Raw genomic sequence first — 10,661 nt, 5'->3', positions numbered from 1 at the left:
CCAGGAAATAATGGAACACCCGGAGGAGGGCTTCATCAGAGCGAAGGTAAAAGGCATCCACATCTACAGCTGCTATGCTCCACCCAGCGCTACACTCGTCGAGTATGAGCGGATGCTCGCCGCTCTTGTTTTGGATGCAAGAGGACGTTGGCCGATCATAATTGGAGGCGATTTCAATGCGTGGGCTCTTGAATGGGGCAGCCGAATAACTAATGTCAGGGGACGTGTTCTCCTCGAAGCATTCGCGGAGCTGGACGTGGTACTGGCGAATGTTGGGTCTTCGTACACTTTTCGGGGAAGGGGCCTGGGGTCTATAGTGGACCTGACATACGTGAGTGCCACTTTAGCCAGTAGAATCGCTTGGCATCTCAGTGAGGACTATACTCACAGCGACCACCAGGCAATCTGCATAGAGATCAAGCGCAGATCGAGCTCGAAAAAGAGTTTTCGCAAAATGCCGGGTGGTATGCTTGGCTGCACAGTGGCTGGACAGTGAAAGCTTTCGAGGGGGACACGTTTTCCGCGGTGCTCAAATCCGACATATCCCTGAATGGTACGGATGAAGAGAAAGCCACCCAGATCACTCGATGGGTGACGGAAGCATGCGATGCTACTATGCCCAGAAGGCGATTGCTCCCCAATAGGCAACCCAACTACTGGTGGAACAACGAAATCGCAAGTTTGCGAGCCGTATGTTTTCGGGCAAGGAGGCTTTGCCAGAGACTCAGGGGAAAACCCTGTGGCGACGGTCGAGAGGAGGCACACAAGCAATTGCGTGGCCGCCTAAAGGAAGCCATTCGGAGGAGCAAAAAGAACTGCTTCAAACAACTGTGCGACCATACCGACATAAACCCTTGGGGCGAGGCTTACAGAGTGGTGATGAAAAGGCTGCGGAAATCACCCCAGGTGACCTGTCCGCGCCTCCTGAAACAGATTGTTACCACTCTGTTCCCTCACCACGAAAATAGGGGAAGGCAAATTTTTTTCCAGCTAAATGACGGCATAATATCGCCTGTAGCTGTGGAGGAGCTGCGGGAAATATGTGGTAGGTTCGGTGACAACAAGGCCCCAGGTTTGGATGGCATCCCCAACCGAGCTTTGAAACTGGCAGTGAAGATTAGGCCCGAACTTTTCGCCAACACCTTCGAGGCGTGCCTAAAAGAAGGAATATTCCCTGCCCAGTGGAAAAAGCAAAAGTTGGTGTTGCTTCCGAAGCCTGGCAAGCCACCTGGAAACCCAGCGCCTTATCGTCCTATCTGCCTGTTGGATACAATGGGGAAGATGATGGAGAGAGTCATCTACAACAGACTCCTACCCATCGTCGAAGCCAGCAATTTTTTGTCGGAACGCCAGTTTGGTTTCCGACTATAAACTACCATATGGAAAAGATTGGGGTAGCGGTTTCGGCTGTGTGCAGCCAATCTGAGGAGGAAGAGGAGACAGCCCTGCACTTTTTATGCAGCTGCCCGGCATCCTCAGATCTCAGACGAAGACACCTTGGCAAGGTTTTCTTCAATGAAGAATCTGCACACTCTCTGCCTCTGGAGAATGTTCTCAGATTCGCTAAAGCCTTCGAACACCGTAGGCGGGAAGCCATTGAATAGGCAACTACGGGGATAGTACAATGGGCCTAATAATGGCCTGAGTGCTCGGGGCTGCGGCTCCCCCCAGTTAATTAAACTAACTAAAACTTGGTTTCCGACGCGCCCACTCTACGGTGGACGCAATTGGCATGGTGGTAAACCTGGCAAAAGGTGCACTGATTTCTGGCGGCTACTGTGCCGTGGTGGCGTTGGATGTCAAAAACGCATTCAACTCGGCCAACTGGAATAGAATTAAACGGGCGTTGGCTGACATAGGTGTCCCCGGATACTTAGCGAATTTGGTGGAAAACTACCTCTCAGTGAGGACTCTCTGGTACGGGACGGATGAGGGCCGCAAAGAGTACATTGTCATAGCCGGGGTACCACAGGGATCGGTACTTGGCCCCTTTTGTTGTGGAATATCATGTATAATGGGGTGCTTGCTCTTCCCGTCCCAGAGGGGACTACGATTGTCGGCTTTGCTGATGACCTAGTTGTGGTTGTTGCAGCAAAACACCCAGAAGATGTGGAGGTTTACGCAACAGAAACAGTGAGAGCGATAAAGTCCTGGCTAGAAAAGGCCGGGCTGACCTTGGCGGACGCGAAAACCGAAGCGGTCTTAATAACGAAACGCAGGAAAAATAACACTGTAAAAGTGGAGGTCGGTGGACATACGGTCGTATCAAAGCCGGCTGGGGGTAATAATTGACACCAAATTGAGTTTTAGGGAACACCTAGAGTATGCATGCCAAAAGGAGGTTGGCGCTAGTCGGAGTGGTGCGCTCCATCCTGCTCTACTCATCGCCTGTGTGGGCAGAGGCGCTTGCAAACTCTCAGAGACGGAAGCAGGTGAACTCGGTTTACCGGCGGATGGCTTTGAGGGTTTGCAGTGCTTTTAGAACCACATCGGATGGGGCAGTATTGGTGGTGGCAGGCATGATCCCGGATGGCATTCTGGCCGAATAAATGAGTGTCCTGTATAATGCAAGACATATGGAGGGGCATGCACAGCGTAGAAATGCGGCAAGGTCAGAGTCGCTTGATCTCTGGCAACGCAGATGGGACGAGTCTGCGAAAGGTCGGTGGACGCACAGGCTCATTTCCAACATTAGAGTGTGGCTTGAGCGAAAACATGGGGAGACCAACTACCACATTACCCAGTTCCTCACGGGATACGGTGGTTGCTACAGGCAGTATCTGCTCCGCTTTGGGTTGGATGATTTTCCGAACTGTCCCAGATGCGATGGCATACCGGAGGATCCAGAGCATGTGATGTTTCACTGCCCACGATTTGCGATGGAGAGAAGGAGCTTAAACCAGGTGCTGGGCAGGAGCGGGACCCCGGAGAGCTTGGTTACTGAGATGCTGGAGTCCGAGGAGAAGTGGCTTGCGGTTGGTTCCGCAATCATCCAAATACAGGAGGAGTTGCTGAAGGAACAAAGACGGAGGAACGCTGCAAATAGGAGAGGGATGAGTGCCTAAGAGCAAACCTACCCCGCGAAGTAATACCTCAATGGTGGTCCCGCGGGGCTGGGGCTGGAGAGACCGGGGGTGGTTTTTAGTGGGTGTGAACCCCACACGCGCCCGCTGTAGTTCCGCCGTTCGGGCGGCGGAGCTGCGGCGGACGTGTCTTTCTAAGATTTTCCACCTCCGTGTACGCACAAAAAAAAAAAGATTACTCACTGAGGAAACTATCCTCACACTTGGCAGTTAGCTATAAAATGCAAATCCATCTACAGATAACCGGCGGGAGTCGTCTAACTTGGTAACTGGGTCGGGCTCCCGTAATGGACAGTACGGCGTCGAAACCGCTAGTCGTGAGCCGGTTCGATGTCTAGACGCCACGACGACCAGAAGCATAGCTCCATCTGCTGCAGCTGTTTCATCAAAATCTGTGGCGACCACCTCAGCAGATTCGCGTAGGCAGCAGATGAAGTGAACTGAAGAAATGAACCTCTTCATCATCCGCTCCTACTACGAAATAACGGCGGGGGCGGATACAACATCTTACCATCCCTTGTTGCACCAGACATTCGTCGACGGTTCCCTGCAATTGGCGCACTTGACTGTGCAGCGAGTTGCAGACCAGTACCGCTTTATAACTAGCAGCGACAGAATCCCGGCCATCATCAGGGAGCGTATTTGACTTGAGGTTATCAGGGAAACTGGTAACCGAGAGTCGATGGGTGCAGAGGCGGCGGCATCAACAACACCACGCCGCACTGCAGGCAGCAGTTTCAGTACTCGACGAGGGTAGATTTGAATCGGGTGCAGAATTGCTGGTATAAGAAATTTACCAGCGTACACAGTCGGTAGACACACAGCATAAATCAGGTCATGAGTCGGCCGAAGGAATTTCTACCCTTCCTCATTGCGAGGATTACCTACCTTATCCCTAAGAAGGGCGCGGTGCAGGACCCCGCAGATACAAGACCGTTTACTTGCTTACCAACCCTCTACAAATTCATAACGTCCATTATTAGTGGAAGGATCAATGCCCACCTCGAAACTAACAAAATTCTGTTCGAGGAGTAGAAGGGCTGCCGAGTTGGGTCAAGGGCAACTCATTATCGACTCGGTAGTTGTAGGACAAGCAACTAGAGGCCAAAGAAATCTCTTTAGTTGCTATATCGATTATGCCAAGCCTTTCGATAGCGCATGCCTGGCTAATCGATGTACTATATCTGTATCGCATTGATCCGAAACTAATAAAATCTTTGGCGACATTCATGGAAGGGTGGCATACCACCTTATCAGTGCGTACATCTGAGGGTGCTAATACCTCAAAGCCCATCCATATACAGAGAGACATCTTCCAGGGGGACTCTTTGAGTCCTCTTTGGTTTTGCATAGCGCTGAACCCCCTTTCATGGCTACTGAATGGCGCTAGAGGTCATGGTTTTGCAATAAAGTATGGCCTACGTGCTAAGTGCGAACTGGCACAGTTGATGTACTTAGATGACATCAAGCTGTATGCTGGTAGACGGCCGTTGCGAATAGTAGAAATGTTCAGCCGTGATATTCGGATGGAGTTTGGATTAGACAAGTGTCGAATCGAAGCCATTCGTAAAGGTCATTACGAACCACATGCCGGACATAGCATTGGTGATCTCCACATCGAAGCAATGATCGAGACTGACTTCTAAAAGTACCTGGGAATTTTGCAAGGAACCAATGCTGCAGTAGGTGATCTGAAGGATGCTCTGCTGTTCGAATTCCTGCGACGTGTAAAGCTGATACTGAAATCGCATCTCTCGGGGAAGAATAAAATGAACGCATTGAATGTATTCGCTATCCCTTCACTGGCTTATGCATTCGGAATATTGCCGTGGACGAAGACCGATCTGGAAAACGTCCAGCAGCGGATACGGACAACTATGTCCAAATTCCAAATGCATTATTGAAACTCTGCCGTAGAGGGGATGAACCTGCCTCATGACATCGGAGGTAGGGGTGTGGTTGACGTGGCGGTACAACATCATCGCCACTGCGCGCTTATGGCTAGGCCACACGACTTCTTCTGGCACTAACTGTTGTCGTAGAGGATACCAGATGAGTTCATGTGGCACACGTTCAAACGCTTTCTCCAGATCTAGAAATGCAATGTAATTCGGCTTGATTTACGGTTATTTCAACGATTTCGCGAATACGGTTGTCAAGAATGCGCTCATAAATCTTCCGAAAAGTAACCGGATCAGACGGTAATTTGAACATTCTGCTGGACTACCTTTCTTTTTCCATTTTGAAACAGTGGTACTTTCTTGTCAACTCGATGGTGCTCCACCTTCTTAAAAAACTCGATTAAAGAATTCACTGAGCCAGTGTTGAGTCCCAGCTCTTCGCTTTCCAGAGCTCAACTGCGATGTGGTCAAGTCCTGTGGCTTTCTCCAATTTCTTTCTTTTTATTGCCTCCTCGACTTCTGTTGTGCTGACAGTTAAGTCCTTAAAGTTTTAACGTAGGTACCTGTCGTGGAGACTTAATCCTACGGTCTTCTTAAGACACGGATTGATTTTGGGACCACAATCAGAGCCCCGCTGTGACAAGCAACAACGGTGCCAGTTTATACAAGTGCATTCATACTGGTGGATGCAAGACTTACCTAAATCTGTAGCGAACTAAGGAGTACGGCACCCGTATTGAAACGCAATACCACGCCGAGGCCCGAAGGTCTCTTCCCGCTTGAGCATCACCAACAGCCCCCATGAAGCTCCCACTAGGGGGCCAACCGCAAACAACCGAGCTGTACTCATATACGACAGGAATTCTCCCGAAGTATATGAGTCCAGGGGCTACCCCGGTTCCCATGGTACCAGTATACCCCTGGTAAGGTTTCGTGGCCGAAGCCACTTCAGATGAGTCCCCGTGCAGACTCTGGACTTGGAGCATTCGCCTACTGCATCACGGCCGGGAAGCCAATGCGATACAGCGTTTCCCGGTGCCACCACATGGAGGTTCTCCTCGGCCACTTGGTTTTGGTTCAGCCGACAGGGTTGCTGCCTTGCGGTCTTTTCATCGAGATGTTGCCAGAAGGCATCTTTCTCGGCGAGCTGTCTGTGGTGCGTACGCGGTGAAGAAGTGAATAGATCGATCATCTGATATAATGGTGAACTTCATCAGTCGATCGTCAAATCGTTCGACTTCTTCGATGGCATTACGGATACCCTCTGAGAAACTTCAACACCGTGCTGAGTGTGTGGCCTACCAAAATAGAGAAGTTTGTAGCCATTATTAGTGGTTTATAAGCTTTCTATGTTTCTTCTCCTTCCGTCTCGATGTATTGCAACACTTCCCAACAATTCGAGTAGCTTTCTTTCTTTCGACTACAATGCAAGTGTTTCACCGAACGAGTTAATTAACTCTCTTTTTAAAAGTATCCGCCATGAGCAAATCTCAAGTTCACCGTTAAGCGCCTCGAATGCGCGGGCCTTGTGATGCGAGACTGCTCGATCATTGGATGAATCGAGGTCGAGCAGGTCCTCCAAAAGGGTTTGAGGTTAATGCGCTGCCATATAAGTATGCAGCCTCTTCAACCGCGGTCCCTTAATGCATATTTGGTGCAACTCCAGCGACGATCAAATGTCGTAGATCACCTCGAACGTTGTCGAGGCAATCTTCGAGAACATGAAACCACGCTGACTAGAAACCACACGCACGTGAACAGATCTACCACCCACCAGAAACATGTCGTTAAGTGCAGGAGCGCAAATGAATGCTTGGTGTAGGCGTAAATTAGATTTCCTTCCGCGATTCAGCTTCACTTTTCACAAACCAATAAGCGAGAGAAGTCCCCGTCCCATCCGAACCACGGAAACAAATGACTGGGGAGAAAAGTGAGCTCACCGAGAAGTGAACCAAAGAAGGTACCAGAAGCAGAAAATATGTATCTTGAAGTCGTCGAGAGGGAGCAATAAGAAGACAAGTTCCACTTAATTGAAGTAATAAAAACTTGTTGTTTCTTTTTCGTTGGTGTGGGTATTTATTCTTGCAAATATCGATATTTCGGGAACCACTTGTTCCCTTCATCAGTGCAAACTTGTTGAAAAGAAACAACAAGTTTTTATTATTTCAATTAATTAATCGTTGGAAACACCGCATAATTTCACTCTGAAGTTCCACTTGGTCAGTCGGCGGAAAAAGAGCAAAAAGCAACAACAGGAAGAGGACACAACTGGTCCTCGAAATATCGGTATATGAGGAATAAAAAACTCACTATTCGGCATTTGAAAAATAAAATTTGCTTTTTTTTTTATTATAAAGAGATGGGTGCTAAAATTGAATGCCAACACTTCGGGCATATCGCTCAAAATTGTTCGATAGTGCACAGATACGTTAAATGCACAAAGAGCCATCCGCGTGGGGAATGCTCAAAACCCAAGACGGAAGTTCCGCATTGATGCAATTGGGGCCAACTGGACATCTCGCAGGATATCGCGACTGTCTAACTTATAAAAAAATGTAGGCAAAAAAAATGTAGCCAGACGAGAAGCTGCCAAAACCCGGAAGGCATCTGAGGCGTATAATACGGGCAAGCAGCTTCCGGGAACTGGTTGAAGCTCTTACCTCTGCGCACAGTGACGAGCAGCATCAATTCGCGGTAATTAAACTTAACCTTAGCTTAAGGAGTGAATTATTGTCAAATTAAACCTCGCGTCCCTGATCTTACACCCATTACCCTGATCTTAAACTACTGAATGAACCGCAATTATCCTAGTTTGCCGACCGTACAAATATGTTCTGAATAAGTCGTGAAAATTTCAAAGAATTTCATTGGATAGATTTTGAGCTATGGTGACAGCCGATTTTCAACATGCAGTTTCGAGAAAAACGCATTTAAAGTGTGGAATGCAATTTTTAGCCATAAAACCTTAACTGACCATTAATCTGCTATACCTACTCCATAAACCTTATAGGTTTCTTGAAGTGACATGATAACGGGTGTATCATGTATTTTGGCACTAACTTCAGGCGTTTATTTGATTGCATAAACAAACACACAGATGTAAACCAATGCACTAGTCACACTTAACTGTACTCCTACTGAACTGTCAAACTCAAATTGTGCAGTTAGATCCATTCAAAATGTCGTACAAGCTCGATTTACGGAAATCTGTCGCCAACATGTTTGGCGGACTAAGTTCTAGTGAAATTCTTGAAATGTTCAAAGACAAGCCAATCTCTCGCAGAACAATTTTCCGTGTTCTGAAGGATTGTCGCGATGGTAAAGAGCCCGAAAACAAAAAGCAATGCGGTGGTCCATCCAAATTAGGTGCCAGAACAGTCATAAGTCTGCTATCAAGTGCGAAAAACAAGGTTGGTCAATCAACACGCAAATTGGGACGAAAATTTGATGTTTCGAAAGATACAGTCCATCGTATTTTGAAGAAAAACAACGTAATTTATCGTAAACGTCGACGAGCACCAAAATATACACAACAACAACTCGAAAAAATACCAAAATGCTGCCGTGCACTTCGTGACAAACACTTTGCGAATGGAAAATCCATAATTTTGGATAATGAATCGTACTTCACATTCTCGCATCATGAATTGAGTGGCAACGACGGCTCTTATACTGACAACATTGAAGCAACAGCAGATGATGTTAAATATGCCGGCAAATCAAAATTTGAACCAAAGGTGTTGGTGTGGGCAGCCATTTCATCGAAGAGTGTGTCAGAGCCTTTGATTCGATCAAACAAATCAGAAGCGATCAATGCTGACATTTATATCGGCCAATGCTTGCCGAAATTGAAGCAATTCATCGAAAAACATCATGGTCGTGACGAAATAATGTTTTGGCCGGACCTTGCAAGCTGTCATTATGCAAAAAAAACATTGCATTGGCTGACTGAGCAAAATATACCATTTGTGCCGAAAAAGGACAATCCCCCAAACGTACCTCAGGCACGTCCAATCGAAAATTTTTGGGCAGTTCTCAAGCGTATGGTCTACGTCGGTGGCTGGGAGACTCGAAACGAGCAACATTTGATTGGTCGAATCAAGAGAAAGTTGAAGGAAATCGATCCATCGGTCCGCCAAAACCTGATTCGGAACATTCGCTCCACACTACGAAAAATCGAGGACCATGGTCCATTAAGTGTACTGTAAATGTATTTTTCGACGAAAGGATTTTTCAAATCGATTGTTTGTTTTCGAATGACATGCTTTTGAAGTTAGTGCCAAAATACATGATACACCCGTTAGATATGTACAGCGTCGGCTTCAATTCTTGTCCTTTTAGCGAAGTCATTCGAAGCGATAAATACGAGCTTTATTACGGCGTGTGACTTATATGGGTTGAACACTATAATTTCCGAGCGACTGCGAATATCAAAAAATCAATTTGCCCATATATTCTACACTATATGTAGATACAATTGATACCGAAAAAAAATTCGATTCCGCGGATCTGACACACGGGATGACCCCCTTAACGTGCCAATGTCCAATTGTTAGTCGACACCCTAGCGACAGATTGTTACTGCATTTCAGAGACTCACCTTAAAAGCAGACATAACACCCCTAGTCCTAAAATACTATCTTTTTGAGGAGGTGGCCATCGAGAATTAGCAAACTTCTTCGGTTGCGGCGACAATAGTTAAAACTACCGAAGGTATACGGATCTTGGTAGTTTCCGTTTGCACCAAATGTAATTCTAAAACTGAGGAACTCGGCGATGACTTGAAAGTCTTCGACCATCTCCAGTTGAAGTCAAAATATCTTTCTCGGCGACGATTTAAACTAGAGGTACACCTCATGGCGACAAGGCAATCAATATAAGTGGGAAAACTTTGGTAAAACGGATCTACGACCTTTTTTCGATCACCAATATTGAGATGGTTTGACCAGATACATGGACAAAGTCGACAACTCCATGCTCGACTACTGTGTAATGAAATCAAACAATTTTTTCACCACGTATGTCCGATCGTTTGGAAAACATAGGCAGCCAAGTAGTAACTGATAGTAATCATGAATTAGTAGAGATGGGCTGAGTAAATGGAAAAATCGCATAATTAAACGGCAAGTATACTTGCCGACTAGCATACTTGCCGTTTAATTGTACGATTCTTCCATTTACTCAGTCATGATAACAACTTCGCGGCCCCTTTACTTGGTGGAACATCCTTAGTGGAATTTTATATTAAATCCATGAATACTTTCCATTTTTCTCAATCTCTAAATATCAATACTCGGGGATCCTTTAATCCTTCATTAAAATGAACAAGTCGCGGCAGCATTGACTCCACAATTATTTCTGCAACATCTTATATCTAGCAACTGTTGCCAGTACGATGTATTAACTTTTAAAGCAAATGCGAAAACCAAACGAATTCAATCTCAAACGATTACACTTGTTGGTTCTTATCATCGCTTATAGAAAATCCTCACTTCATATCGGTTTTTGCCTAAGTGCATGTTTGGTTTTTGTATTCACTATCCTTCGAGTTCAGAAACAGCCAATTCGTTATCCTTTTGCGCCATCTATCCGCCATTTTTAAACAAAAGAGGAAAATCTGGCAATTCGCCGGGATGATTTTTTGCCTGTAAATTTCCGCTTCGCGAGTATATTCTTT

The sequence above is a fragment of the Hermetia illucens genome, chromosome 6, assembly GCF_905115235.1.
Source record: "Hermetia illucens chromosome 6, iHerIll2.2.curated.20191125, whole genome shotgun sequence".
Classification (NCBI taxonomy): Eukaryota; Metazoa; Arthropoda; class Insecta; order Diptera; family Stratiomyidae; genus Hermetia; species Hermetia illucens.
This window is presented reverse-complemented; position numbering follows the sequence as displayed.